Genomic DNA, 8,309 nt, shown 5'->3' with positions numbered 1-8,309 from the left:
TGCTGAACACTGGTGTTCCAGGTGATAGCCCGTTCTGGGAATCAATCAGAATGTTTCTTAAAGCTTTTGCTGGCAGCCAAACTTTGAATGAAGGCTCCTACTTGTGTACAGATTCTGTAGCTCACACTTTTACCATCACAGCATGCTTTACTGTACTTGCCAGTCTCCTTTCTGTAACCTGTACTAGACTTAAACTCACCGAGGGCAGAGCTACGTCTACCAGAGCAGGATTCCTCAACCTTGGCCTGACTGACACGTGGAGCAGATACTTCTCTGTTGTGGAGGGACTGTCTGTGCATTTTAGGATGTTTAACATCACCTCTGGCTTCTAGCCAGTAGCACACCCCAGCCTCAGTTGTGACAATAATTGACAAAAATGTCTCCAAATGTCCCCTGAGGGCGGGGGGTGCTCAAAATCATCCCTAGTTGAAAGCCTCCATGCTAGATCTAGCCAAGTGCTTTTTCATACCAGGCACTCAATAAATACTTAAAATGCTTATGATGGATCAAGCATACAAGATGCAGAAAAATCAAGTTAATTTCTTTTGGTCTTAGTACCTCTTATGATGCCTGGTACATGGCTGGTGGTCAGTATATATTTACTGAGCGTGCAAGGGTTCTGTAATCCTAAGCAGCTTCCTATATCCCAAGTAAAATTCTTTCCCTCAAGAGAGTCCAAGTGAGGTGGTGGGGAATTGTCCTATTAGGGGGAGAAAATTTTTAAAAGAACAAAACAATATCTCAGTTGTGGGATTAGGAACCAGAAAAATCACCTTGCCGTGTCCCCCAGACCTTTAGCTCTCCATTTCATCATGACGTATAGGGCAGAAATCAAATTCTTTGCAGTGGTAATACTAGAAATATCTACCAGTGTTCCTGGATCCTTTAAAACACAACTTGGATAAGGGCGTGAAGCACCAGGAGGGATGCAGGACATCCAGAAGGTCACACATTCAGTCATTGGTGTCAGAGCTGGGAAGTGAGCCTGTGCCTTACTGAGTCTCTGTACAGTACTTGATTACAGTGATTATTATAGATGCAAATTAAGACTTATTACTATTGTGAAATAACAGTGCAGGTTAGTGATATTCTTTATTGCCATGCTAACATTTTTTTCTAGAGGGGAAAATGATAGGCGTGAAACCAATTAAGCAACCTTTCTTTCTTTGTAAAGCTTTTTTAGTTTTCCTAAATGAAGATTCTCTCTTTGTGCTTACTGCTTAATAGCGCAGATTGATTTTTTTTGTCTCCTAGGTCTTACTGAGATAGATGCTGTCCTTTTTTCCCTGCATGGACCAAAAATGACTATGCTGATACATTGTCTCACAAAGGGCAGTCATGAATAGGAGAAGCAAATATTTTGAAATGAATACGTAACAGACATCCTCCTGTAGAGGTTAAGCATTGTTGGAAATGCCTCCCTTGGACATCTTTGCTAGTCAAAGTCTTGCGATTGCCTTTTCCTGGACCTCACTGTAGGATGGCTCTTCTCCCATGATTGAAATGGTGGCTCCAGAAATGGACAACAGATTAATCTATGTATGCCTCAAACTTTAGATAGTTGTCCTTTACTCCCAGGTCAACATAATATTTGCAACAAAAACCTTTCATGAAGAAGTATGTCAGGTCATGTGTATATTGTTAATGTAACTATGGTAACCAAAAAATGCCACCAGTGTGTCTGTTTCATATACAAATGAGGGGGCAGTTGTGGAGTCCACATGTCTGCCAGGGGTATAATAGATGTGAGCTAGGATGGCCAGAAAATTACAAGACGTTTATATTAATCAGAGCTTTCAAATAACATTTCAACCCCTGAGCTATGAAGAGTGTAAATGGAAGGCAATAAGCCATCGTAAACACAGTTTTCAAAACTAAATGTTGTAAGTCAAGGCAGCAGCATCTTTGGAGGGTACCGTCAAATCAGAGCTGACAGACCTCCAGTCTGTATCACTGCAAGTGTAAGCCTAGTTTCTGTGCATCTCAGGATGACTTTTGGTATATTAAGTGTAATGGGTTCCATCCAAGTTAAATGTTTATGTCAGTTGTGGTATTGAAGACACACACAGCTTCCATAAACCTTTTAGCAATCTCACTAATTATGGTAGTTAGTCCTTCCAGCCCTATTCTCCCAACCCTGTCACGATACAAATGAGGAAACTGAGGGTTGGTGGGGTTAAGAAGCTGATCTAAGATCAACTGGCTATGACTAGGTAGCTTAGTTACCAACCAAATAACTGATAAAACTGCTAATAATATCCTACCTTTGTTAGACCTTTTGGAAATATTCAAAAAGTAAAAATAATAATAATAATAAGCCTGCATATTGTTTCTTAAAAAAAACCTCTAACATAAAATGGCATATGTTTTAATTATTGAATAATATGCATAACACTTCTATAGGGTGGCCATAAAGTCTGAAAACATATACTATATTACTTTATCATGTATTGTAATTTTAATGTCAGTAAACAATTTATTATTCATTTGTCTATGTTTTGAGACTTGGGTGGTACATCCAGTGATGTATCCATAAAATAAGTAAAACAAGAAAATTTAAAAGGCAAACTTCATTTAAGAAGACTTGTAGAATGAATGGTTCCCTTGGTCACTAAAGTATTGGATTTTACATATAGGGTTTAACTTCTGTCTCTTTTCTGCACTTTGAGCCAAAATAAGAGAGAATACATGTTTTTCTGACTTCATCTATATAATTATAATTTCATCTTGAATAAAATATTAATCAAAGCTCTATTCATGAGTTAAAGATACTTACATTGTTCCCCCAAACCAAAATATGATTATGAATCTAAAATGGAATTTGCTTTATCTCCAGATTGCCTTAACCCAAAATAGGAGTTCAGCATAATAATTCTGAAAAGTTAAATACAATATTTGAGCAAGCTTACATTAGTGCTCAAGCAAATCATTCAAAGAACTATTATTTTGTAGCTTAAAAATAAATTATAAGAAAGCATTATGAAAGTCTAGTAAAAAGTGACACCCAGGTCCTATAATTTACCATACTTTATTCATGGCTTATTTATGGTGACATTAAAAAGTCTACCATTCTAATTATTTATAATCATGCCCAGCTGGCTTGGGAAGTAGCATTATAATTCTGTAGAGACATATTTTCTTTAGTACCTACTGGGTTTGTTCCCATGAGTGTCACTGGTTTAGAATATGTGATAATTGTTCTAACAGTTCAGGTCAAGAAGCTTAGCCTTAGCAGGGTCTAACCAGAGAGAAATCAATGGTTGAGTTTTTCCCTGCTTTTTGGGAATTTCAGACACTGCCCAGAACTACCTATATTATTGTTCAGAACCAGAGTCGGCAGTTGGATCCGGTCTAAGATTTTATTTAGCAGAGTGATCCTTTTCTAATAATAAGTACTTTATTACCTTTATTTACCAAGGAGTAAGCCCTAATCTTCCCTTTCATTAGACTTGCAGAACAAAGATTTCACACAGGCAGGTAACAGCCGAAGTAAGTTCTCACAAAATGTGAGGCTTTGGTCATTTTAAACTTACATTTGTTTCAAAAATACCTAGATGATAACTTTACAAGAAAATGGCTTATTGCCTAGTTTAAAAATGTCAACTGCATTGTACAGGTAGCCCTCAAGTCCATAATGAAGACAAAATCCCAGGCTTAAGTCACATAAGAGTTTATTATAATGATTTGTTACTTTCTCACTTCTAGATAGCTCTAAGACAGAAAATGTAATCTTGGCTATAACATTTTCTTACTTAAATTTGACTCAATTCATTTTTCCCCTCCTGGGAAAGTACTGCTTTATGTGTAAAAAAGTCACTGAAACAGCGAAAATAACTTAAGGAAACATGTAAAACAGCAGACTAACATCTGCTACCCATCCCCCAACCCCCCCCAACTGAGTCCTCAAAACAATGTTGTCTTGTTTTTTTTTTTTTTTTGGGTTGTATTTTAATGTCCCTTTCAGTGAATATATAGCATACAGTGGCAAACGCTGTTCAGTGAATGGGTTCTTTTTCCCTTCAACAGTGTTTGAGACTGACAAAAGAAGAGGCCACTGGGCTGGCCTGTCAGTAGGTATAATCCCTGGGACTCACGTGTGGCCCACACTGCCCGCCTTTTGTTCATCGGTTGATCAGTGCCAGGAGGTGAGCAGTGCAGTGGTCTATTAGCTACTCTTAGACAAGTCAGAAATGTCCCTGTTTTGGGGTCTATTGCATGACTGCCTCGCTATTCATTGTTCTGTCCTGTGACCCGAAAATCCCTCAGGTGACTAGGAACGTGATGGTTGCATCACCTGCAGTTCTACAAGTTTGGTGCTTGTTACTAAAATGATTTTGACTGGGACTATGGACATTCTAATGAGAAATTCCTGTTAGTCACCTACAACTATCTTCTCCTATATTGTATATTTCTGAGGATGGAGAGCAAATGTGAGCAGGAGGTGGGATTACTAAAAGAAAAAGCGAAGAAACTCTAAATAAAAGTTGAGGGGTCAATTCAGAAATTACTTGAAACCACCAGAAGTGAAATTAAGTTACTGTCTGCTTCATATAACCATTTTGCTCACTAGTTCAGAACATCCAGCTTGAAACTGCACAAAAACACACAGCCAGGTAAAGAGCAAGCAGTACTTGAGGCTTTCAATACAATAGCACTCAGAGAATTTGGCTCCTGAATAAAGGTGTCAGCAAGCCTTGGAATTCCCAAAGAGAAAAACTCACTGCGCCTTTATTCCACTTTCTTAAGGTCTATTGTTAACTAAAGACTCCTTGTCTTTTCAAATTCCTTCATGTGAATGGATGAGGCCAGACATCTGCCAGGATTCGCTCACATTTGCATGCAAATCAGAGACTTCGGGACACACATGGCCCTGGAGCCAACAACACCACTTTTACTCTAGACTTACACTGATCCAAGTACCTTCCTGAACTTTCCAGTTCTCCAGTCCTAGCTCTTAAAAATGAAGTAATGAGCATATTCGAGTAATATTAGTTCTTTAGACCATCGTGGCAAGGCAAATTGCGAAACAAAACAACATACTGTCTTTCAAAAAAATCCTACAAGCAAAAGCTCAAGTCAGTAATACCTGTCCCCTCACTGAATTCCACTTTTTCTTTATTTTCTGGGTCTGGGAGTGAAAATGCTAATGCTAATGGTGGCATGAGATTTAGAAAAGGGTCTCTTTTCCTGGACCCTTGGCCTTTTCCTCTGTGGTTCGAATGCCTCAAAACCATTCTCACCCCGGTCATTCATTCATTCAGTTCCAGGCACTGTGGCTACAGCTGTGAACCCAGCAGTCAAGGTCCCCCTCTGTCTCCCAGAGCAGGTACCACCGCCGAACCTCCCAGTGCGAGTAGGCAGGCCGGCTCCCTCACAACCGTCCTGGGACGGGTTTTCCCACCAGTCCCGAGTGCGCCGCGCCCCTCCAGCTACTCGATCTTTCCACTCTACCTGGGCTTGCCAAGCACGGACTCCCCTCCGCGGAGGTGGTCGCTGCAGGGCCCTGGGGAGTGCCGAGTCGGCGGCTGCCCACGCCCCTCTCCACGCAGCACAAAGGACACTCGCTGGCAAACTTTCCTCGCCATCGACCCCGGCCGCGCGGGGAACCCAGCACCGGCCCCGTGCCTGGAGCGGACCACGGCTTCCCTGACATTTCAGCATCCTTGGCAAGCCTCCTGAGGCTGCCACCCCCCTTCTGGACTCAAAACGTGTAGGACGAGGTCTTTTCCCCACTTCGACCGCGCGACAGTTGAGCAGATTCTTCCCAATACCCTGACTTCAGTACACTCGATGCTTTGTGAATTACGCCCCTTGCCCCTTTCTTTACCTACAAGACCACCGCCAAAACATCCTTCCTCTTTTCTCTTTCCACAGCCTGCCACCTTCTTTCCCCTTCTCTTAGTCCTCTTTCCAAGTCCCCGGGCCCCCTCTCCGCGCTCTTCTCCGGCTCCGGCTGCCTTCCCCAGTTCACATTCCAGCAGCCCTCCTTCCTCCGGATACCCGGGCATCACCCTCCCCCGCGTCGGTCCCTGAAATCTAAAAGGCTCGCCTCCTGTCAATGCCTTTTGCTCGCTTCTGTTCGGCCTTCCTTCCGAAGTATCGTTCTCCCCGACCCCAGTGTTTTTCTTCAGTAAGGAGGTCACTAGATTCCGGTTTCCCCGACTTCGTCATTTTCCTCAGTTTCATGAGCCGCGCCCCCTCGTACCCCTTAGGCCCGCGATCTTGTCCCAGGTTCCCCAGACCCTTCTCCGGCCCGCCGCGCCGCCCGGCAAGTTTGCCTCGACTTCCCCTCGCTGCCGCCCACATCTCCCGCCGCTGCCCGGCTAGGCAAGCGCACTTACCCCGAGGCCCGGCTGGCGGGGGTGTCGGGGTGCGCACGGACCAGGCACCGGCGGCGGCAGCAGGAGGAAGAGGAGGAGGAGGAGGAGGACCGGCTGAGCGGCGCCTCCCTCCCAACCCACAGGCACTGGCTCCTTGGGGGGGCTCCCGGCAGAACACCAAGACAGGAGGCGAGGCAGCCACACGAGCAACAGCTGCTGCGCGGGCCTGGGCTCAATCCGGCTCTCGGGGGCCGGGGCAGGGGCAGTCAGGATTGGGAAAAAAAGGCAGAAGTGGGGTGCAGAGGGCGGGCAGCGAGCGTCCAGGTCCGGAGGACGGCGTCCGGGGCGCCTAGGGACGCCACCGCGCGGATGCCGCTACCCGGGCTGACGCTGGCGGCCCCTCTCCCCGCCCGGAGGGCGCTGCAGGCGCGGACGCACTGGCCTCGCCTAGCTCGCCGGCTTGCTGCCGGCGCCCTCGGTGCGCCCGGCTTTGTGCTCCCCGCAGCCGGCGTGCACCTGGTGTAAGCAAAAGCGGTCAGCTGATGGGCTGCACTCCGATTGGCTGCTCCACGGTCTCCTCCCCTCCCTCCCGACCCCCTTACCGACCTCCCCCTCCGGTCCTTCGGACCCCGACGCCCGCCCCCGGCTCAACCCAGTGCTGGGGCACCATCTGTAGCCCGCCCAACAAAGGCGTAGCGCCGCGGGTCTCAGGTGGCCCGGCCTCCCTGCGTCGCTGCCACGGCCGCTGCAGGCAGCAGCTAGTCCTCTTTCCAAGTCCCCGGGCCCCCTCTCCGCGCTCTTCTCCGGCTCCGGCTGCCTTCCCCAGTTCACATTCCAGCAGCCCTCCTTCCTCCGGATACCCGGGCATCACCCTCCCCCGCGTCGGTCCCTGAAATCTAAAAGGCTCGCCTCCTGTCAATGCCTTTTGCTCGCTTCTGTTCGGCCTTCCTTCCGAAGTATCGTTCTCCCCGACCCCAGTGTTTTTCTTCAGTAAGGAGGTCACTAGATTCCGGTTTCCCCGACTTCGTCATTTTCCTCAGTTTCATGAGCCGCGCCCCCTCGTACCCCTTAGGCCCGCGATCTTGTCCCAGGTTCCCCAGACCCTTCTCCGGCCCGCCGCGCCGCCCGGCAAGCTTGCCTCGACTTCCCCTCGCTGCCGCCCACATCTCCCGCCGCTGCCCGGCTAGGCAAGCGCACTTACCCCGAGGCCCGGCTGGCGGGGGTGTCGGGGTGCGCACGGACCAGGCACCGGCGGCGGCAGCAGGAGGAAGAGGAGGAGGAGGAGGAGGACCGGCTGAGCGGCGCCTCCCTCCCAACCCACAGGCACTGGCTCCTTGGGGGGGCTCCCGGCAGAACACCAAGACAGGAGGCGAGGCAGCCACACGAGCAACAGCTGCTGCGCGGGCCTGGGCTCAATCCGGCTCTCGGGGGCCGGGGCAGGGGCAGTCAGGATTGGGAAAAAAAGGCAGAAGTGGGGTGCAGAGGGCGGGCAGCGAGCGTCCAGGTCCGGAGGACGGCGTCCGGGGCGCCTAGGGACGCCACCGCGCGGATGCCGCTCCCCGGGCTGACGCTGGCGGCCCCTCTCCCCGCCCGGAGGGCGCTGCAGGCGCGGACGCACTGGCCTCGCCTAGCTCGCCGGCTTGCTGCCGGCGCCCTCGGTGCGCCCGGCTTTGTGCTCCCCGCAGCCGGCGTGCACCTGGTGTAAGCAAAAGCGGTCAGCTGATGGGCTGCACTCCGATTGGCTGCTCCACGGTCTCCTCCCCTCCCTCCCGACCCCCTTACCGACCTCCCCCTCCGGTCCTTCGGACCCCGACGCCCGCCCCCGGCTCAACCCAGTGCTGGGGCACCATCTGTAGCCCGCCCAACAAAGGCGTAGCGCCGCGGGTCTCAGGTGGCCCGGCCTCCCTGCGTCGCTGCCACGGCCGCTGCAGGCAGCAGCGGGCTGCCGCTTTTTGTCTATGGGGCGACCGGCTGCGGGTGGGGTTGGGC

At 49.2% G+C, this 8,309-nt stretch overlaps 1 protein-coding gene across 1 annotated transcript in view; it reads right to left on the bottom strand.

Annotated features, from left to right (window-relative positions):
• Window positions 1-6,812, bottom strand: part of LRRN1 (leucine rich repeat neuronal 1) — a 37,285-nt gene extending 30,473 nt beyond the window's left edge. Inside the window, exon 1 of the mRNA XM_007450039.1 lies at window positions 6,342-6,812. The gene's annotated coding sequence lies outside the window, so the exon portion shown is untranslated. The remainder of the gene's footprint in view (window positions 1-6,341) is intronic.
• Window positions 6,813-8,309: the final 1,497 nt, after the last annotated feature.

This window comes from Lipotes vexillifer, unplaced genomic scaffold (assembly GCF_000442215.2).
Source record: "Lipotes vexillifer unplaced genomic scaffold, Lipotes_vexillifer_v1.1 scaffold1041, whole genome shotgun sequence".
Taxonomy (NCBI): Eukaryota; Metazoa; Chordata; class Mammalia; order Artiodactyla; family Lipotidae; genus Lipotes; species Lipotes vexillifer.
This window is presented reverse-complemented; position numbering and strand designations above follow the sequence as displayed.